The sequence below is a fragment of the Passer domesticus genome, chromosome 2, assembly GCF_036417665.1.
Source record: "Passer domesticus isolate bPasDom1 chromosome 2, bPasDom1.hap1, whole genome shotgun sequence".
NCBI classification, from domain to species: domain Eukaryota; kingdom Metazoa; phylum Chordata; class Aves; order Passeriformes; family Passeridae; genus Passer; species Passer domesticus.
In genome coordinates this window covers 117,833,998-117,857,887 of record NC_087475.1, presented here as the reverse complement: position 1 = coordinate 117,857,887, position 23,890 = coordinate 117,833,998, and the positions used below count along the sequence as shown (strand labels likewise).

The 23,890-nt window shown below is 36.1% G+C and overlaps 1 protein-coding gene and 1 long non-coding RNA gene across 4 annotated transcripts in view; both read right to left on the bottom strand.

The window, feature by feature from the left end:
• ROBO2 (roundabout guidance receptor 2) overlaps positions 1-23,890 on the bottom strand; it is a 1,014,282-nt gene that overhangs the window by 562,273 nt on the left and 428,119 nt on the right. The gene's annotated exons all lie outside the window — the stretch shown is intronic.
• LOC135294961 (uncharacterized) overlaps positions 1-23,890 on the bottom strand; it is a 41,768-nt gene that overhangs the window by 16,498 nt on the left and 1,380 nt on the right. The gene's annotated exons all lie outside the window — the stretch shown is intronic.

Below are 23,890 nucleotides of genomic sequence, written 5' to 3'. Positions count from 1 at the left end.
GAAAAAGTAATTTGAGGTTCTTGGGAAAGAAATAAAGGAATTAAATAAAGCTAAAAAATTGACCTCAAATAAATTAAAAAGGCAAAATTCAGCTTGAAGTTAATGCTGAAGCTAAACAAAACTCCCAAGTTAGCCTTGCAAAAAGTTTTTATGCTGGAAAGACGGAGGAATAGGAAAGTCAAATGCATCTACAAACTCACAAGCCTGACCAATTATTTCTGTTACGAGGTTATAACCTGTGGATTTCCATCAAAATCAGTTACCCATCCTTTATCATTCCACACTGTAAAATAGATGGACTTTTATTTTGCTCTGTCAGTTGTGTAGCCAAGTTTAAAGCCTCACATCTCACTGTCTTGCAGTTTGGAAAGCTAACTATTAATACCACACATTGTTATTATTTCCTTCTTTTCTTCACAATGAATGCAGAATTAACCTTTATAAATGGTTTAATTGTCTCCAGCATCAAATCTGAAGCTAATAATTTACAGTATTTTACCAAAACATTTTGATTAACAAGAAGACCACAAGGCACATTTCTCATGCCCAGTTCTCCTCAAGAAGCTTTTAATTCAATATGAGTGCTGTGAGAGAAAAATTATGGGAAAAAAACAGTTTAGGAACTATCCAGGGAATAGTCACAATATATGAAAGTCTCCAGGCACTTCAGGTTGCCTCCCCCTGAATATACTGTCAGGGCAGAGTACTCACGTCTTTTTTTTTTCCTACTTTTGTTTAAATGTAGCTGAACAAACTTGATAAAATTAATAATGGAGTCCAGATGCATTACTGCTGCCTTCTGATATTATAAAGTGCCCCTCAGCCTTTAAGGCCTTATGGTGTTCTGGACTCATCTATCTCACTTTGTGAGGAGAATACTTGTAGAAAAATAAAAAACAAAACTACCCCCCACCACCTTTGACAGTTGTGTGTCTGCCCAGAAGGCTTTTGAACTTCCATACTCACACACGCATGCACAAATCACACACAGAGAAACTGCAGCCTTCCCAGCACATATTTGCAAACACTGCATGCCACTGGGGCCCACTTTGCCAAAATATGTAAATTTGCAAAGGACAGACCCTGAGTTCCTGCAGGCTACTGATGTCCCATGTGAAACAGGCATGGCAAAGCTCCTACAAATCACAAGTGTTCCCTCATTTCTTGTGCCATAACACAGGCAACCATAGATTGATGAGATTTTACTAAAGACTTCCCCCCTCTCCTCACAAAATCCTTCCTTGGAGTTGGTTATTTATCTAAATGGCTAGTGGGTACCAGGGTGCTGCTTTTCCTTCACTTTGAGGCAGATTTTCATTGAAAGATGGGGTACTATTTCCAAACTTTATCTTGCCTTTGGTGGATTATAATGGAATATGGAATTCCACCATCATGAAGAGAAAGGACAATTGTCTGCTGGCAGCACAGCTCCAAGTCCATTTTGTAAAGGATAGTGTGCCTCTTGGTTTGTAAAGCAGGCAGGCAGACCAACCCTAAACTTTAGGCTCAGATAATTGCTCTTCCAAGGAAGTTTTCCAAAGGCAAAAAGAAGGGGTTGGGGCAGGCAGAGAGGAAAAACAAAAGGACCAGAATCACTGAAAACAGAGCAAAACACCAGAGGTTATTTAAAGCTCTCAACTGATTTTAAAAATCTCCTAGCTCCTTAATGCCTCTCTATTGCTCCCAGCTTATGAGAATTACACTGAACTGAAAATTGTTAATGTTTTAAGAAAACATTACATATTTTTTTCCACTCTAAGGTGGGCTAGAGATCATCTAGCTATTCCAGAAGATTTCAAGGAGAAAATACCAACCCTAAGCATCACTAGAGGAGAACAGAGAACTGCACCTGGATTCCAAATAGATAAAAACCCAAACTGTACAGATCTGTACATCCATTGAGGAAAGAAGACTTAACATCTGCATTCCTTTTAAATCAAAGCTGACATTTTCAGGGCAGTGATTTTACAAAGAACCATCAAATGAAGGCGGGGGAAAGTAATCACAGTCCTTGTTTTAAAAAGCAGAAGAAAAAAAAAGAATTATTTTTGTAGTCTCAGTCACTAAGAGAACTCATTAACTTATATAATTTAATTGTACCCAGCTGAAATGGTAAATATCATGATAGATTTTTTCCTTATGGGTCATTACTTTTGTGGTTAAGTGATTACAAAGAGATATATGAAGCCTGTGGTGGTATTTAGCTTTAAATATTGAATTTCTTTGCACCTCTAATGCAAAATGGAAAAAGTTGATGCAGATTGGTTTTTTGGCTTTCAATACAATGCACTTAAAGTACCCCTTGCAGATATTTCCCAGACACAATTCTGCAACATGAGTATCTAATAAATATGTTTTCCTGGACGACTTATAGCCCATTGAACACCATTTTTTTCTTTTGTTTTTCTTAACAGATAGTAAAATTCTTCTGCAAGAGGTAATTCTGACTACAAAGGACAAAATATAATGCTGGATACAAGGAAGGATAAGATGAAAACAAAAGCAAGAACTTATATTGGTAGAGCTCTTGCTGTTCATAGTCCCTGTTTTAATTGAATATTTATCAAAATCAAAGAGTAATACTCAATTGATCTTTATTCATCTGCCCTCTGAGACATCACACTGCTAAAAGCTGTTCCAGGTATATTGCAGCAGCAGCTACAGCTGAGCAAATGCAGCCTTGGCCATGCTGCAATAAAGGTTCATTGTAAGATGCATTATTAAAGAATATACATTTCTATATAGAGAAAACAGCAAAATTGTAAAGAAAAACCATGCTTTTCTAGTGTTAGACCAGAACCTGGAAGTAGTAACATTGAAAATTTAACAAATCCTGCTTACATATGGTCTGCCTTTTTTTTTTTTTCCCTAATGTTGTTGTGGTGCATTGAGTTTCTGAGAAGAACCAAACTTCTGTGGGAGAAAGAAGGCAGCAATCAGCTAAACTGTAGCTCCCATCATTTCCCAGAGAGCTAACTTCAAAATATATTTTTCTTCAAAAAATGTGATGTTATTTCCAATTGTGCATGTTCAGTTTCTGAAAACACTAAGAGATGAATCCTAGAAGCATAACAATGTAATTAAAAGAAGCAACAAAACAAAAACCCCCTAACTAACAAACCCCAAATTCTCAAGTTGTCTTCCAAAAGATAGTCCTTAACAAAAAAGTTTCTACTCCTAATGTTAGTGAGAATTGTACTAAGGGGGAATTATTTCAAATTGAAAGAGAATAGGTATTTTCCATTAGAAAATTAGGAAGAAATTCTTTACCAGAAGAGTGGTGAGGCCCTGGTACCCATTTCCCACAGAAGCTGGGGATGCTCCATCCCTGGGAGGGTCCAAGGCCAGGTTGGATGAGCTCTGAGCAACCTGGTCTAGCGGAAGGAGTCCCTGCCCATGGCAGAGGGTTTGGAACAAGGTGATCTCTAAAATTCCTTCTGACCCAACCCATTCTCTCGTTGTAAAGAATTGACTCTTTACAACTTGCAAGAAATCCTCAGCCCAGCAAGAACTACTGCTTACAAAGCAGCTTTTGTGGAAGCAGCTAGGATCACTTTGTGAAACAAAGATGAAATCTAATCTCTTATAACAAAACCACCAAAGTTAGTTTGTAATGAGTATCCTCCACAGCCATTTGTTTGAGCCTGCACTTCCAACTGCTGGACAAAGTCAATGAAAATTCAGTACTTTTTTCCTGACACAAGAGTGGCTGCTGGATTTACAGCACCAAAATGAGTCTCCTAGGAACAAGTCATCCCTGACTCTATTTCCAGCCTTTTTTCACAGTACGATTTGGAAGAGTCTTATGGATACTCAACAGTGCCAATAAAGACTTTCTCTCACACTTGGTACATCCAGTCCAGTGAAAGCTTGTGCCTGTCAAGCTGTTTCTTCTAAAATCATATAATTTAAGTATTTAAGTATTCTCTCTCTCACTTCCTCAATCTGGTATTTTCTTTTCTTAGAACCTGGTACTTTACGAGATAGTCTCCTGCTTCTCTAGCCTCTCCTGCTTCACAGAAGTAGTTTAGCAATTTATAATGTTTGTTTTAGGTTGCTTGGTTTTTGTTTTGGTTTTCATTTGGTTTGTTTTTTGTGTATTTGTGTTTTTGTTGGTTTTGCTGTGTTTATTTTTTTTTCTTTTGTTTCTAACACTTTGTTGATATTTGCCATTCTTTCACTGGCATATATTTCCATATGTAACTACACATTTTCTGTTATCTCAAAATCTTACAAAACTTTTAATTCATTATGGGCTTCTAGAACACCTCCATCGAGTTGCAAATTATATTGTAGCCAGTTGAAACAAAAGAACAAGTTAAAGCCCCAGCTATTCTCCTGCCACAGTATCACATTCCACCATCAAGAGGATATGAAGTGTTTTACGTTCCTTGATCTTGTCAGCACTCCTGGGTTGAGATGGGAGGTTAAAGGGAGGTGACAAGGTTAAATGATTTGACTAACATCCCAAACAAGGCTCAATGTGATTATGAGCCTGCCTCAGCTTTCTAATAACATATGTAATGAAGGAGAATTGGAAGCTTCCCACACCAACAGCTCATGGAGAAGTGATTTGTTTCTCTCCATACCCTGGCCACAATAGGCATCCATATATTTCTTTTAAGAATATTGTCATGGCCCACTAAATTACCCCTGGGCACTGCTATCAGTGGTGTTCCACTTTGCCCCTTTATTTCTTTCTGTGACATTACTCTGCACAAGGGTTACCAGAAAGACAGATGAAGTAGGAGTAGATGGGTCTCTAAGGGGTGATATATAGTAGGTACATAATAGAAAAAAAGCAAGGATGGTGTTGTAACAGGAATTTTCATTTCTCTCTCCTCATTTCCAGAAGAAATTCCAGACATTAGAAATTGATTGTGTCATGGTTATCAGGTTTATATTTTCCTAGACTCTAACTTCTTTTCAAGGAACTTGACTCCTAATGACCTATTTTTCCTCCTCCATTTTATTTTCTCTTTCACAATGGAAAATCAAAATTCTCAGTGGAGAACTGATTAATTCTTTCATCGTCATATCAGATAGTATTTTTATTGACATCAAAGTCAGACAATGAAAAACATGTCAAAAATTTTTCAGGAGCATAGTTTGTGAACGGTGCAGTTTGACTAGCAGAAAAAGCAGCTGTTCTGGCAGCCAGGATGTTGGAGAAATGTCTGGCAGCTTTTAATGTGGGTGTAAAAGTTGTCATGTGAAGTTGTTTTCGACCTGATGGATTTAATAGTTCCTCAGAGCCATCATGGTCTATCACCTCTATGAGTATTAAGGGACTCCTAAATCCATGGATAGATAATTTGGCTGCCACACTTGCACCATAAATCCACATCCTTAAAGCCTTCATTAAATTTGTACAGACCATTTCTTAAGTGCAATTAACTGTGCATTTCTTAAGAAAAGAAGCTGATTTGTTTCCATCTCCCATAGACACCATTACTTCCCATTCTCCTTGTGGAAATGAGAATGTATCTCCTGCAACTTTTTTAAAAGCATATCCAACTCCTGGGAATTGGAAATGGTTTATAACTTTTGCACTCCACCTGCATCACTACAGAGCACCAAACAAAGAAAATTTCCCCGGTTGCGTCCTAGTTTGGTTGAGCTTGTCAAGGTTTATGGAATACTGACATAGCTGTTGGACACATCAGTTTGTGGACAGACTTGTCCCATTGATTCATTACATTTTGCACCAAATTAATTTGTTTCAACTGTGACAGCGTAATCAATCCACTTTATCCACAATTACTACTGGGCAGCCAAGCTAAAACCTACAATACACTGTTAAAAAGTATGGAAACCATTTTGCATTTTGATCAATCACATTCTATCATTAAAGGTTAGCAGACCACTCAAAAATCATTCCAAAATAATAATTTCTGAAAGTTACTGAATAACCATTTGAAAATATTACTAAATTTCTACTTGGCAATAAAATTTTTGAAGTAAAGCTACCAGGTCAGTTAATACCCAGTGATGTAACTTTTCAACGAGTTTAAACCAGCACACAACACAAATTCATGATTAAAACAGCACTAACAAGATATTCATTGCTTTATAATATGAACCAGTGTTTTCAAGAAAACATTATTTGCACAAATACTTTTCATTAAAGTGGTATAAGCTTGCATAACTTGCAATACCTAATGAAATGAACTTAAATATTCTAAATTCTCACTGCTTGGGAAACACTGTGCACCTTCAGAATCAAGTACTTACACAGCATGTACAACTATCTCATGTTGGTTTTGTGGAAGGAAGTTAATTTGACTGCATGAATAAAATAACTTACTTTCTTAATTAGACATTTTAATCAGAGATCCATTAGCTAATCAGAGCTAATCAGTGTTTCATCAAGACTGTAAATAGGCAACTTGGGATAAGACGGTCAGGACTCACAGGCTTGCATGCATAATGGAAAGCTGAGGACATTCTTTTTGAAGATTTATCATTGAAGAAGGACCTAAAAGATTGCCATCATTTTGATACACAGAAAAAATTGAGGACAAGAGAAGTTATTCCTCTTCACCAGCAGCTCATTACAGTAATTTTGAAAAGTGTATGTGAAAGAGAAAATTCAGATTCTTTTCATATTAATGCCTGGCCAGCTAAAATTGAGTTTTAGAATTCAAACTAATGTGGCATTGGGAGGTCAGTCAGCAATATTACATTGGCATTTATGTTTTATCTGAGATTTTTAACACTCATGCCCTAACTGAATCTTTGCAAATACCAACAGAGTATTCACAATAAGCTTTTCAAAGCTAGACTTTCAGTCACTGCCTCTTCAGATTTCTTATCTAAGGTGATGGTGAATATTTTTAAGAAATAAGTAAAATCAAAAGAAAATTTGGCTAATAATAATAACATTTACTAGTTTGCTTTATGGATTGCTAGATGAAATATTTACAACTACTTTTGCACCAAAGTATATATTTTTTCACAAGGAATACCTTAATAACTGTGACATTAACTGTACTATTAATTGTGTAGTGGTCTCCTCTGATACCATAGGCTATCCAGGAAAAAATAGATAGCATAAAAATTAGACAATCAACCATATGTAAGAGAAGACCTACTACGACTGTTTCATGTTCAACTATCTCTTAGAAACTCATCTAAAATACGGATTAGTTAATTTCACCTTTTTTTTTCTTATTTAAATTTTAAATATAAATTAAAATTGATGCCACGAACAAATCAAATAGGATAAAAAATTTCCAGAAAACTGAAACTTCTTTGGATGGGAAAGAGAGAAAAACCAGCCAGGTTAATCTGCTCCCCAGCATGAGACAAACTGAATAATGCTTTTACTGAATTTCCAGGCTACTGGGGATCAAAAGGAATCCTATAATGCAGAAGGTGGAATTTAATTTTTTCCTCATCACCAAAGTACTGTTGCATTAGAAAAAAGGCTGGCATTTAATACTCAAGTTAGTATTTGCAAACTGAAACAAATCTAGTTACTTCAACAAGATGCCATATGGTCTGTGAATTTGCACTGTGCCAAGTTGGAAGAATATTTTTTTTTTATTTCAAGGGATGCCAAAAAACTATACTGAATAGCTCAACGACTGTATTGTTGAAATCTTTCACAGAAGTAAGGATTCACCAGATGAAATTAAGGGAAGACAAAGGAAATTATACAGAAGTTCAGAGGAAGGGGAAATGGGAAATGGTCCCAGCAGAAAGTCCTCGTTAGTTACACCTCTGAGAGAAAAAAAATGGTCCTGCCAGAGTCTGGCTGCAAGTTGTCCCTGAACACCACAGAAAGGGGCACAAAAGAACAGGGCTGAGCTTCCTTGGCACTCCATAGTTCCTTCCTCTACCATACCATTTTGCTCATCCTTGGAATTTCTGGGTACAGGTAACCAAGTGTGTGACATTGATTCTAAGCAGATTTTGGGAATTTTCTTCATTGGTTGGGATGGTGGGAGCAACACCTATTTCCTATGTTACATAACACAGATATGGTATAAATAATAAAACAGTAAAAACCCCAAACCCACACCAAACAAAATGCACAAAAAGCTGATTGTGCTCCACCCTGTCATTCTCAGAATTTCCACCTTTAAAATGATGGTGATAATTTCTGATAATCTTAAAGCCTATCAATTTTATTTTTCTTTATCTTTAGGTTATTTCTGACATTCTTGCTGAGCTTTACTGAAAGCACTGTATTACCACAAAGCATTTCAACACTACAGACTTATAATGTATTGCACTGGAAGACAGAGAGAATACCAAAACAATTATTCAAACAGCAATGAGGAGGCTGACAGAAGGAGGGAATGACAGGGAAAATTGAGGTCTGAGTTTAAAGACTCGTTGAATTTTCCTCAGCAAACAACATTAAACATTTTGTTGGGTTTGTTTTTTCTTTTTGTTGATATGAGCAGTTTTTCCAGTAGGAGCTGCATAAACTACTACTTCATTTAATCTAACACAACCGAAAAGTTCTTTATGAGGACAATGTGAATCAGATTTAAACTAATGGCCTAGATAAATCTTACTAATCACTGGAGCCACCTAGTTTCAGCAGTCTCACTGAGAAGAAGCTGCTTGCCCTCTTGTCTGAGAATCTTCCTGGACAGCTGGAAAGCATCAAGCTTTATCTGTAAGTCTCAAAAAGTGCACAGAATATTTGTATTTACTGGACACCAGCGTTACTGTTAATTAGATTCTGTGGCCTTGTTCTGTGAAAAAATGCCTGAAACTGCTCCTAGTCTCCTTTCCTGACCTGTGAGAAATGTTTGCTTTTTAAAGATAAGGTGGGAAAAGACATGATGCAATGAATGGGGGAAAAGTACCCACTTCTATCTATTCAGACAGACTTCTCTGGTTCACCTGAGAATGGCACAAAAGTAATCTAGATTTGATGGATTTTCATAACCAAAACACATGAAACATAAGTATGCATAGAAGAAAAGGTAAATTAACTGCAACACCTAATGTAAAGAAATAAAATTCCTCCTCTGGCACTCTCTTCCAGTGAAAATAGATAGATCAGTAATTTCATATGTGAAATGCTGTTTTCTCTTCCAGCTCCAGCAGTACGTCTTCCTCCAATCTTTCTGCTCTCTTAACAAATGGTGAAGTGCAGCAGTCACATGAAGAGAACTCCTTTGATCCTCAAAGGTGATCAAATTAAGGTCTGGCTAAGAGGATTTTTAGGATGAGCAACACTAAATACCTCACACCGATTATCCATTGTTCTTCCATCTGCTAATGGCCAAGGGAATATGCACTTCTCTAATGACTGTGGACCCAGTCAATCTAATCCATGTACTTATCCTCTCTCTACTGGGGCACTGCATTATAACACATGAGAAGATGAAAGGAGACTCAGAAACAGCTCGAGTTTGTTCCACCCCATTACTTAGAAGCACACAGCCTTCCTATCTCACCACCTGATGACAGCAGACACTATATTGCCTCCCCAGTAAGCACTAAATCAATAAAAGCTCACTAGACCTGGCCCATTGTGCCTTCAGGATCCTCTCTGAGTGAGATACATGCGTCCTAAGCTGCAATCCCCAGAAATAAAATAACAATAAATAACCCAAGATGTAGGAACAAGATGCAGAAATTCCTTGGCAGAGGGGACTGCTGCAAGCTCCACTAGTATTTATGGTTCCAAACCCACAAAATCCTGGGCATATTCCAGCATCCCTGCTTCGGTAGGACTCCTCTGGGCTCAGGGGGAGTGCCATTATGCAATCAATTTCATGGCTGGAATCTCAATACATATAATTTAAGCAAAATAAAATTAAATTGATGGGTCACCAGGTCACTTGGAAAGAATGCTTTTCTGACAATCAGTCCAGCCTGCCTTTTTTTTTTTGCTACTATAATCTCCACCCTGTAAAGTAAAGGAGTTAGAGTCATTATCTATGTTTGTATTCTATTATGTATGGTCCTGAGTTAACAGTGAATTCTCTTCCTGGGTTATCATAAAATATTACAGTGGTGTCTGGTTTTGCTACTGTAGTAAAGTGCCTTATCATGTTCGTTCTTAGTCTCTGATTTCATAGGTTTTAAACTAAAAAAAAAAAATTAGGTTAGAAGTTAGCGAACCAAACCAGTGCCTAAGAGAAATATTTTATTTTCAGCTGAACTGATAAAATATGATTTTCCCCTTTACATATCCAGCCTCTTTTATATACATCTATAGAGATGTAGATGAGACAGACCCTTTTTGCACAGACGCCTTTTGTCATGTTATTTTTGGAAGATTGGTTTGCTTTTTGGAAACAAACTGGAAGTGAGATTTGTTTAAAATATATTAGTTAGTTTCAAATGAAAATAAACTAAAGTAGACAGAAAAGATATCAAGGATGTTTTAACAAAAGTACTCTCAACATATCCATTCATCTGAATCTGGGGCCTTCAGACTCCATTAAAAAATCAGAGTTTTTAAAATTACAGATTTTTATATCCAAGTCTTAAAAACCCTCCTGTTCAAATATGAAAAAAAATTATTTCAAAGAAAAGTTAGATAACACACCACACTGCCAAGTTGTCTGTATGTTACTATGCAGCACCTGATATTCATGTCGTTGGTTTCTAAATAACATGAGGTAACTTCGTGTGTTGCCCACTAGCTTAATACCACACATGCCAGGATATTTTAGCAGTAATTCATTTCAAGTGTGCTTCCCTCACCTTACAAGGAAATACCTCATCAGAGGAATCCGTTTTTAAAGAATCCATTTTAAGAACAATACATTGAGATTAGGCCAAACATCTCTCATGAATAATGAAATTGAAATTAGAATTTTACATAAACGATGCCAAAGAATAGACATGTGCAATAGGTAAGTATTTTTATATGTCTAGTAAGAAAAGATCAGGTAATAAACAACTGTCTCTCTCTCTCTTTTTGGTGTGACACATTTTTCTTGTCAGAGAACAGTTGCTCCAAATCATAATGGCACTTTAATATTTCAGCATTGAATTCTTACCCAGCTACAGTTTAAGGAGGTAAAAGTAAATTCTCCCATTTCTTTAACTGACAACAAAAGGTCTGAACAGACTGAAGCCCAGATTCAACACCTGTCCAAGTAAAGAAAGTTCCAGCCCCTTCAGACCCAAAAGCTGCCGGAGTGCATTCAGTTCTCATTCTTCAAAGGAAGAGGGAACGAAACAGCAAATATTCTTGGCAATACAGCCTAACCACTAATTCAAGTCTGAGAAACACACATACTATGAAACATTCCAGGAAAGCCAAGACCATCAACTAGAAAGTCTTATCTAGCTCAGATTAATTTCCATGAATGGTCTGACATTGCTACTGTCATTATGCCCACCCAGGGGAGAGAAAATATTTGGTCTGAACTGAGAAACAATTCATACAAAGCAATGATGATTGAGCAGAGCACAATTTCTAGATTTTTCTGGACGCCTCAATCCTGGATTAATCATATCCTCAAAAGACTATAAACAAAACTAACAGCTAGTATAAAACTACTTGCAGAAGTCTGAATGTTCAGGCCTCAATAAAGGGTTCCACCATGCAAGCTTGGACAATTTTCTACACATCAATAATCACCAAAAGCAGCAGTGAAAGCAGCACCAGCAGGAACTAAGGGAACAGTTTAAAATAAACATTTTATAACCTTTTGCAATCTAACTATTTTAATTATTCAATAACAATTCAAAGTGGGAGGTTAATAAAATTTATCAGTAGGTGTTCTTATCAATGAGCAGAGCTGTGAAGCCTGCATGATGGTCTATCAATAAACCAAGAGGGCTGAAATCTTTCATTAAATTGTAAAAAGAAATGTATGTATTTCAATCCAAAATACTTGTATACAGTAGGCTGATTTCAAGGGCAAACACAGTTGGGGCTGAAAACATTACAAGTGAGAACTAATTTTCAGCAGAAGCCTGTGGTGTAAAGAGAGCCAAAAGTAGAAATTAATCAGTTTTCATAGCAGATAAAAGGTGTCTTCCCAATCTTCACTAGAAAAATGAGCTAGATGTCTCAAAAACTGGTTTTATTGGCCCAACAGCAAACCTCCCACATAAAGGAAATTAATTTTGCAATACATTTTGCTCTCACTTACTTGTGTACCCTTACATATTTGTCACTCTGATAAAAGTTCTTGCAATATGATATAAATTATATGAAAGTACATATCAAACTTGTAGATAAGTGAGTTTTAATTCAAAGTGTATTCAGGGGGCAAATGCATTTCAGTACAAATTCAAGATGCTTATAAGTTACAAGTATTGCTCATTAAATTACAAGTATTGCTCTATGGAAGCACGAATGTACCTTATTTTTTCATTTTATCTTTGTCTCACTATTGTGTTATGCATATATAGTATATACCATTTTGTAAGTGTGATTGCCACCTTGCACAGGGAGTTCATTCAAATGATGTTTTTTAAAAATTAGTATTTCAAATTAGAAATAAGCTCAAAGGCAAATACAAGCATTTTGAGTTAGGGTAAACAGTAAAAAAGATTCATGTGTTTTTAGCCTTCAGACCTTTTATGTAATGTTACTAATTCTCCATTATTAAACCATGATTTGAAAAGATTTGAAGACTAAGAGATACTTTACTTTGTTCTCAGAAACAAAATACAGTACTAAACAGTGCACTGAGATTTCTCATTATTTTTTCCTAGAAATCAGAACAGGAAAGAAATTGACTGAGAACATCCAAGAAACAAAGTTGAAATTAGTACTGTGAGAAAGAGCAGAAACGTTGTTTATTGTTCTCTCACCCTTCCCACTTGGTTTGGTGGTTTTTTTTGGTATTTGGGTTTTGGTTTTTTTTAAGGCTGTTCTTGTTTGTGCCTGCAACTAAGAGTTAACATATATGCCATGAGAGAGCTATATCAAAATATTGCATTAGGATGACATTTCAGATTGCTGTACAGCTCTTCTAAAATGATTAAAGCTAATTCTAAGAAATGAGAGTAATAGCTGCTATTAAAAACCAAACTCAACTCCTGGGCTTCCTGGAAAGTTTGACATGACAGATATCTTCAAGACATTAATAATACAGAATAGAAATTAAGAGACCTTGGATCTGTTCCTGGCTGTGATATAAATTATTTGTGTTCTCTTGGGACCAGGACTAAACTTCCGTGTGTTGGGGGAGACCTACATGGAAGGATCCAGACTTCTATGAAAGCCTGGGCAAGGCAAATGTCTAAACCTATTACCTGCTAAGGTAGGGATACACAGGTTCCTCAGCCATGAAAATGAGGAAAAACACTTGCTTCCATGTAACCCATAAAATCTTCCAAAAACATATGCTTATCACTACATCCAGGCTGCTGAGGATATGTACTCCCGTGAATGCTGCAGCAGGGCTTTCCTTTAAAGAGCTCACTGCTCCAGTCTGGGAAGAAAGCCAAACCTGGAGGAAACATGAACAGTTCAGTGCTGAAAACCAGCTCATGAGAGATGTGGAGGAGTGGCTGCCTGCAGCCATCCTTGCAAGATCCACTTTGTCCACAGCCGAAAAATTGTTGATTGGCCATCACAGATGTTGCCAAGAACACAGGAACAGAGCAGGGCAGTTTCCAAAACAACACATTGATGCATGCATTTTTGTCCCCTGCTGAAATGATTATTGCTTGCCCATTACAGTCATTCTGCTTTTTCTTATTTGGGAATGTTTATAGAAGGTAAAGGCCCAGTGTGCTAGTTTTAAGGAAGCCCTTTCTTAAGAAAATACAATAAAGTTTCAGCAAAATTTTTTAAAAACCCCCCAAAATAAAAATCTTATACCATTTGCTGAAATTATTTTCTTTGCTTTCCTCTAAGTGTTGTCCTAAAATTAACAGCATTTTAACAGATGCATTAGCATTGGATTAGCTCCTCTAAGTGTTTCCTTCCAAGCAGCCTCTCCTCCCATCTTTTGATAACCTTATTACTTATTTTGAGTGTGTGATTTTCACAAACTTCTGCGCCAAGACATGGTTATAACAGAGAAACAACTTTACAGATGGATGTTGTTAGAATAATGGCTGAGCACAAGTTCTCTGTTTCACTATGAATGCGACCTAATTTGGGGAAAATTTCTGGTTTACCCTCAGAGAAGATAGAAACCTCATTGTGTCTCAGTTCTTGCACCATGACTGTTCTCTGGTAGATGCAGCATGAAATGGTTACAATAGAAAACCAAATTTTGTTCTAATTTCAGGCAGGTTATTTTGATGCCTAAAGAGGCTACTGAGAACAGACACTAGACAGAGTTAAAGGAATAAAACAGGTATTTATTACCTGGCCTTCAAAGGATGCACCTTGGGCAGTACAAGCGCCTGACCATGGCTCTGTCCAAGATGGACCTAAGCTGGACAATTTGTCACGAGTGAGTTTTCAGACTTTTGTAAGTTTTGGTCCATTTACATGTGAGGGTTGATGGTCCAATTACAGCTTCAGGTTATGAAGGTCCATCCTCCCAGACTGCTCTCCTCAATTTGCTGTTGTTTATACTTTTTGGGCCTGAAGCTGCAGTGATGTCCTTGGTTCTTGGGCTGGAAAGGGATTGGTTTTTTTAACTAAACTGTGAGGACTTGCTAAGTTGCTAACATTTTATATGAAATTCAGAGTTATATACTAATGCAGTACAGACTCTGGAAAATATGAAAGCTAAAACTTAAGGCATCAACTTCAGCACTGCCTACGTATTAGAGATTAGAAATGAAATTTCAGTCATTAATACACACTTAAAAAGCATTTTACACCACCTACCTGTCCTTTCCACATGCAACCATTTACAAGGAGCATTCCTTCATCAAACCTTTGAAAATTTTTATAAGCATTCCAGTAAAAACATGCCTATGACCCTTCCCTGGAAAGGACTCAAATGTATCCCAAAGGTATACACTCCTCCTCATTAAGCAGTCCTTTTATAGCCTCCCAAGCAGCACACCAGGCGAAGAGTTTTAATCCCTAAATCCTGACTCATTCTATCCCCATTATCACTGGTGGATAGCAAGGAAGCAGCCTTTCTAACAGTGCAAAGATTTTTAATATGGAATGCAAAGTTAGCGGAGATCCAATGGCTTCAATCTGGAAAATTAGATAAGCTCAGTTTCTAAAACAGTTAAAATCACAATAAACAATTTCCTAGAGGCATGACAGCAACTGAAATCCCCAGAGTCGTTATCTTCTTGTGGATATACTTGGACTACACAGGAAGTTATTGGCTGAGGAAAAAAATTCCTCTGTGAAATTATATAGCCTCTGCATTGCAGGAAGTTGTCAGCATTATCAAATTGCTCACTCTGACATGAATAATAAATCTATGATTCCACAAAACAGTTCAGCAATGTCATTTATATTTTTTTGAGTTTTATGAAGAACAGATTCTCTCTTAGTTTGTGCTATGGTGTAAAATACTCCATTCATAAGTTCTGCTGTAACAAAACCAAGAGTTCTCATTGCTATGTTGAAAGTCATATTGTAAGCAAGGAAATCAGCCAACAGAAAGATTGCACAAGCCATTTCCTCTGAACATAGGAAATATTATCCTTGTTATGGACATAATTTTGGGATAAGGACCCTACCTAAGCAGTGTGGTGTGTTGGGGGCACAGCCACCCACAGCTCTTCCCTTAATGGGGTATCAGTCTTCCTCATGACAAAGGAATCCATGGGAATCCAGCATTCCATCCATTTAAAGCAGAACTCATACTGAGTCTTGGGAGCTGTACTAAGCTGGATAGTTTTATTTTAGTCTATTTTTCACATAAGAAACACTTCCATAAAGTTTGTCAAGAAACAGATTGCAAACATGCAAATTAAATCTACCAAACTTCTTGAAGAACACAGAGAAAGAGAGAACTGATTCTGTGGTCCTGATTACTTTCCTTTTTTTTTTTTTTTTTTAATGTGAATTTAACCCACAGAAATTTGTAAAATATTTGTGTAAAGAATTATTTGGTATTGAAAGTTCCATCAAATGGGAGAAATAGTGAGAAACATTAGGTAGCAAAAATAATTTACTCTGTGTATCTACTTGCAATCTTACTAAAAAATACCCAAACCAAACCAAAAGCAAACCCTCCTCAGGGACTGATTTTGTGTACATATGCCTTCTGAAAAGGCAGGATTCATATCCCATTACACCATTAAGAAGGCTTTCTGAGATTAAAGGAAGATAATCAGCTTTCAATTTCGACTGAAAACAGAAGTTAGGTCTAAAAGCCGCACTGACAATGAACCAGACATTCATTCATAGGTAATACAATAAATAGCACAGGTAAGGCTGAAAGGAGGTGGTGGACACACACCAGTATCACTTTACTGTTGGGAAAGCTTAAAAAAGCATCTTTACCCATGCCATCTTCCATGCATTTTAATTCAAGAACACCCCAAACAGAAATTGCTGCTGAGATTTTATATTATGATTTCTACATCCTTTATTTACTTCTTGAAAAACTATTGCCAGTTTCTGACTTTCTTCCAAGCTCCAAATTATTTCAAAATGTGGCAGTTCCATTCAGAAAGTGATGTTTCATTTCAAGAGCTCCACATGTGTGCAAGCTCACACAAGATTAGTGGATCCAGCTTTGAATTCATTTTTCAAAGTGACACACAAAAGGATCACGTATGGTTCATATGGAAAATGACTGAAAGGTTTTAAGAGCATTAACTCTCCAAAATTTTGGTAAGAAACAGCATTTTCTAAAGATGGTTGCAAGATTCTCAGAGTTGCATGACATTACATCCCCTTATTCCTCCTATTAATCATGACTGGCATCCACCAGTATTTTTAGAGTTTTTATGTGGAAATACAGGCTGCTCCCAGACCATGTTCTCCTCTTCTCATCACAAACTCTCTCTAAATTCTTAGTAGTTTGGGATTTTGTTCAGAAAAACAGCAAAGAAGATATTATATCACTCAGATTTATCAGACTCCTAGTTTACCAAGACAATATCTGTATTACACATGTAAAAGAAACAGAACTAAATCTGATGTTACAAAGGAAAAAGAAAAATGGTTTTCTTTTGCTTATGTGGCATCCTGCAGAGTTCTCCCAGTTCAGTTCTGGAGACAGTGTTTTAAAACTAAACCCCAGAAGAGCTCTTCGGGTTGGAATTAATTGTAGGTATTCTTTGTGCTAGATATAGCAGATTTTTGTGTTCATTAACATCACTTGTTTTTAGCTACTAAAAGACAATGACTTCTTAATCCTGGTAGCAGTTATTTATATTAAATTTATAAACCCCTAGTGCTAGCTAAGATTGAAATCCTTTCCAGCCTCTGAAGTGTAATTTGGAGAATCATTGGGAGACCAAATGATGACACTAAATATTGGCCTTTCTAAAAGAGACACACCAAAAGTGGAGAAGAAATGTTTAAAATTGCTTAACATCAGAAATTTTCTCTGTATGTTATTGAGGGAAGCAGTTTGCTACCCTTTAAATTAAGTTGCCCTCCTGTGCCTTGAAACCCCCTTCAAACAGAAAAACAAATATTCTGAGCAGAAACACAGTTGGCCAAAACACTCTGGATTTTTTTTTGGGGGGGGGGGGGGGGGGTGGAAGAGAGGGGAGGGAAGTGCATGTGTGTGCACCACAGTAATTCTGGGGGGAGTTGCAGTCTTTCTTTAAACTGTGGCATAGTAATTTACTTGCCCATCTGTAAACAAATATCAAAGGACAGGCGAGACAAAGAAACTGAGCAACTTGATTTTATCTGAGGAGTCTGGCTAGTCTTTGAATTAGCAGCCTAATTTATCTGCTAATTCCACTTCTTAATCAAAAAGCTGTCTTGAAGTCAGACATTAGCATACATCATCAGTTTGTCAGCTGGAGAACAAAATAATAACAAAATGTAAGCTTGTTTCTCTCAAATCACCAATGTTAACTGAGCATATAAATCAGAAAATATCTTACAAAGTGCAGGCATACAAGAGGAAAAATGTAATACAGAAGAAAGAAAATAACTGAATTCTTTTAGTCACATGAGAAAAAACTGTGTTCTGTTCAAAGTAAAGTTTTTAATGTTCATATTTTAAAATATCACGTTTTGAGAGGAGGTATTTTTACATTTGAAAACTATAATAATATTAAATCTGAAAAATACCATAATTACCTCTGCTTTCTTTACTACACATGGTAAGGAACTCGTTGGAACTAATCTATATTTCCCAAACTGCTCCAGTTTCATCAAAAAGAGACACCAAATTCTACTACTGCCCTATTTTTTGTTACTTAAAAAAGAACAACAACAACTAGTAATATCTGTGTTCATCACAGCTTCAAGTTGGATTCAGGAACTGTGAGATGGCCTCTTTGGATGCTCTGCATTATTTATTTGGAAGCCAAGAACAAATCACTCATCTAGGCAAGAGCAGATAATAGAGAGCAATAATGTGTTACTAGATATCCATCATGCTTTAGCACTGCTTTTAGTACCTTAGACACTGACACTTGTTGGCCCATCTTCAGTATTTTAATCTCAACATGAATATACTGGAAAATGAAAGAAACTGAAATGGGCTCTCTTATTATTATATTGTCACCAAGAACATTGATTAAGTGGCCAGGTGAGGGGCTGCTCTGGCACATCCTGTGAAACCAGCTGCAGGATTTCCAGGAGTACAAACAGCTGCTGTTATCACCCCACCTTATATGACACTTTTGTGTTTCGAAGAACTAAGCCAGAAGAAACCCCAGCTTTAACACGCAAGTTGCTATTCATGAAAAATGTTCACTTTGTCCAAATATATCATCCAACTAAGGTTAATCCTCAGAACTTTAGGCATATTCTCATTTCTCAAGCCATTTCTCTATATCAATGTCTGTCTCAAAAAGGAAAATTGTTTCAAGGTTTTCTGTCTCCATAATGCTCCTTAAATGCTGGTGCAACTACAAAGAGGTATTTGCAAGATGTAAATGGCATCAACAGGGAAAATAAGAATCTCATCTCAGGACTAATTCAAATTGGCTTCCTTGAATGGATGTTAACTACTGGGGATACTCTTGAAATATTCTTAAAATAAAAAAAGCTTATCGTCACAGAGTTCAGCTCTAGTTTTCCTTACAGCATCCACCCTTAACAGCAAGATTCCACACACAGTAGATTCCCCCACACTCAGATATATGCTTGAAATTTAGATAACATCTTTGTTCAAGGTTTACTAAAAACGTCATGAATGGTCAGGTTAATTTGCAACTTCAAAACCTGAAATGTGTTTCTGATAATTTCATCAAAAATTTCCAATATGCAGACCAGTTTCTTAAAAGTAATATAGCTCCTACAGGGATTAATGATTAGAGTTCTTATCTCAAAATTATTTCTAATAGCCTTGGTTAGCAATTATTGCACTCTGTGAGATCTCCTAAGAAGTCAGCAGTCTTTTGATAGCAGATGGCAAGTCACATAATGAATCTGCAGAGATTTTCTGATTCTTTATATAGTAACCACAATGTCCTTTGTACAGTAAGTGTCATTTCATACTCCTTGAAACTCAGTTAAACACACATTAGAATTCTGGACACACTACTCAAAGTAGTTTTGATATTTAGTGCTAAATGTGCTAAAAATTTCCTTTAGAAGTTCCAATGCCACACCAACTTTTCTTAAAGAAAAAAGAGCTCAATTGCCAGGCATTTTTCCATTTAAAGGTTTTTTTTATAATGCTACAAATGTTTAATTACAACAGAAAAGATGAGGGGCTGACACACCTTGAACAAAGCAAGAAACTTTCTGAATTAACAGCTCTGGAAATTTCAGCAGCTGCATATGTATTATGAACATGTTACAAACCTAAACTCATACTGAGTTCCGAGAAAGGTGTTGTTTTGGGTAGGTAATGGGTAGAGAATTGTGACTGAACCAAACCTAATACTCAAATTTTGAAATACACAGACTAACATTTAATATATCTTTCCCTTCATTCTTCCCTTTTTACTACATGTACTTATTTACATTTATGCAGGTACTCCTCTACGAAATTTGATTTCAAATTAAAAAAAAAGAGGAAAAAGCCTTACTCCTCAATGCCTACACAAACTATTTAGAACCTGCTTATACATTACTACCACTTTCTCAACTACTTTATAGCTTCCATATAGAATAACTTTAAATAAGTCTTTGTCTGTAGTTATTCCTGTATTTGCAGTGATGCCTAAATTGCCACATCTGCAACAGTAAAACCAAGCATATTATGAAAATTATTTTTAAGTTTAACAATTACATTCTAAAGTTTGATTTTTATCCTTCTAGGACATCACAGATGACCTTTCATGTAATAGAAATAAAGGAACATGAAAAAAACTTATTTGCCTCCTAACAGCAAAAGTTTATTTAATGTCTTTCTCTCCTGCCTTCCTACAAGAAAGTAGATTATTATTATCAGCATACAGCTATAAGTATTGTTCTTTCATGAAAACATGGGCTCTGTTTGACTTAAGGATCATCAATATCTGAGTTTTGGGAGTATTGAGACCCTCAGCAGAGCTAATTTATTTTTAAATATTCCTATTGCAAAATAGCATGAGGAATATTTTATTACTCTTTTTTGCTCAACCTGCTTTATGACAGGAATCTTACACCTATATGCCTTTTAATCTGTAACCTTAAAAAAAAAATCACAAAAAAACCCTACTACATTCTCTTAATGGAAGTATTAATGAGATGCAGCTATAAATATCCTAAAGGCTTTGTCCAAAGTCAGAAAATGCAAGGCAAATTTTTAGTGGGCATTCCCTGAAGGAATTGATAACATTTCTGTTTGCTACAGCACAGACAGTGCAATTCCCATGTTAGCCACCTAGCAATATTATTGTATCCCTCTGAGGGATTACATAGCATTGTATGCGTCTGAAAATGGGATTTACCTTTGGGTTTTTGTGTTTACATAATTTATATTTTTATTCAGAAATCATTAAAAATTATATTTGCAAATGCAACTGCCCCAGTGCCAGCCTGGGTGACACACAGGGAGGCAGCCAGGGGAAGGGATGCTCCCTTTCTCCAGACTCCACAGGCTGGGCAGCTCCAGAAAGGAAGACATCTCTCCCTTCCTTGCACTGAAAGAGTTAATTTAGGCTGGAAATGGCAGAACACAGGGAAGGAAGTGGTGTCTCCTATGCTAATATAACCAAAATCCCATTGAGAGACAAGTATTTGTACAAAGATAAAAAATGAAGCTACCAAAACAGCGTGGTTAACACTATTTTTGTGTCCCCTACAGCAGAAATGAGGTGCCTGTGCCTGAGTGGATCAGTGGACTGCTCACTGAAGCCCAGTGTTTCCAAATTCATTCCTGTCTCTGGGCTTTGTTTCTCGTGTCTCAATCAATTATTACTTGGCTATGTTGAGCCTGTGAACAATATCAAACATTTTTTGTGGCTAACACAGGATCAAACATTTGCAAGTCTTCAGTACAACTGATACAATGGTTTCTGCAATAGGGATCAATGACTTTGGTCAATATTATTTCTGCAAAATGTTAATGGTATGAATGACATTAAATCAAATTGATCCAAACAGAAATAAGCACTTGGTATTAATATATTGAGTATATTCAGGACATATTGCTGCTACAATAGAGGGAAAAGATCAATTCAATCATTGCCAAATAATAAGTTGCTAACAATCAAATTAACAAAATCAGATAAGCATGTGTAAGATGCCCTTTATCAGCTGGGTTGCTTTGATGAAATTCCATGCTGAAAGATTTTAAATATTATTTTTTTCAAAATTTAAGAAATTCATTGAGCAAATATAGGAAGACAAATTGAAAAAAAAACAAAAAACAATCCCAAACAAATAACATAGTAAGAGATGGACAAGGTTTTCCCTGTCCTGCTTTAGTTGTTTTCTGTATTACTTCTCCCAGTCTGATTTCAGTATGAATGTGACTATTGTTATATGACAAAAGCTTAAGGCCCTCAAAGGATTTTTTCTCAATATATTTTTCTAAAATCAACTTCCAAGATGCTGAAAAGGCATGGCAAGTTATCAACAGGAAGGAACAATATTCTTTCCAAAATGTACAGACACTCCACAGTTCTTCCTGGTTGGATGCTTTTGCTCCTCACTTAGAAAGCTTACAAACAGTTAAAAAGGGATGTGAAATGTAGTTTTGTGTCTGCTGTATACCCCAAAAACTGAGCTGGGAGGTTTACACATTAAATTGCTCTTGTGACCAAAAGCAGGAGTCAGGAGATCTTGCAGCTCTTGCAAGAAACAAACCTTGAGCTACAGTTAATCTTCCCAAATATTTTTTCCATGAGATCACAAAGGTAGGGTGACAGATTATCTGCTTAATGCTCAAAATGAACTCCAGCATTTTCAAATGAAATAGTCCATAAGGCTGAAAAAGCACTATCATCCCAAGGCATTATAAAGTCATCGTTGTTACTGCTGTACCACAAGATCTAAATAATGAAAAAATAAAGATCTCATTTTTATTATGCTAAAATAAGCACTGAAACAAAGTAAATGGCAACTAGCATGCAATAGTGCATAATTTTTCCACAGTTACTTACACTGGGGTTATTATTACATTACCCAAGAGTCTGAAAAAGCACCCACTACAAACATGACATCTACTGTAATCCAGTCAGAATTTCATATTTAAAAGTATCATTTGGGGAGCAGGGAAGAAAGTAAATTAATTTTGAATACATAAATATTCATAAAAATGCTGTTATTTCACATACTACCTTTGTTTTTGTAGGCTTATGTGTAGAATTGAGACATTACACCTTCAATATTTTTGCTGCAGAAGTGTACTACATTAGCATAACCAATTTAAAGGTAACAAAAAAAAAAAAACAAATCACCAAAATTATTAAAAAAGAAAAGGAAGGAAATCATACCACTAGGAAAGAATAAAAAGAAGGTGACATATTACTATGGTCACATTCCATTATTGATTAAAATGATTTTACCATGACATTTCATTCATCAGATTCCATTTCTCATTACACACAAACCCTTAATATTTAGCAAGCTTACACAAGGCTTTTCTTCTCATCAAGCAATGCATTTCCTCTCTCCCCTTTAAAACTAGGTTATATTATGTTGAAGGGTCTACACTGCCTTTGAACTCTCTCCCTCTCACACTTGACCTCACTACCATCACTTTTTATCTCATTATAGTGAATGTTATTAAGTATTTATGTCTAACAAGGTGATTTTGATGGTTCATCCTTTTTAAACAATCCTGTGATCATTTTCTGTTAGCAGGAAATAAAGACATTTCATTAAATCAAGATCTATCTACTACCACTCAGAATTAATATTCTTTCTAGTCAGGACATTTAAGACCTTCACCATATACAATTGCAATGCATTTTTGATGCTTAAAGATGGAACCATCCAATTCTCAGACATCCAGCATGCACATTAATTTCAAAGAGTGATTTTAGATTTTTACAGAATGCAGGCTCAACACATTTGTTAAAGGAACAGGTTAACCCTGGAATGCATTATACTGTTATTATGGATGCCTAGGGAAAACAAAGAAAACTGCAGGTGCATAAGAAGTTTGCTCTAGATTAAATAAGTCTTTGTAATCACCCTTTTAAAATCTATTACATTGCTGTATACTACATATTAATGCTCATTATTTCTGGAAAAATATGTGAAACTCACTGGAAAAAAAAAAAGATTACTCTTGCAGAAAGTGATGGTATGTAAAAGGTGATTTTGCATTCTGTATTAGTAAACCTTCCTCAAAACATAGTGAAGGTATGCTCGATATAACTAAAAGCATGCAAAACCTCAGCTCTGATATATTGCAGCTCATGATAAAGCTCATATTCATTTCATTAACTTTTTGACCAAATATCATAGGATTAGCAATAAAACCATTTCACCCTATGGAGGTTATCTAGAAGACAAAGTGCCACCTATTCTTATACTAAATACAGTCCTGCTTTATCT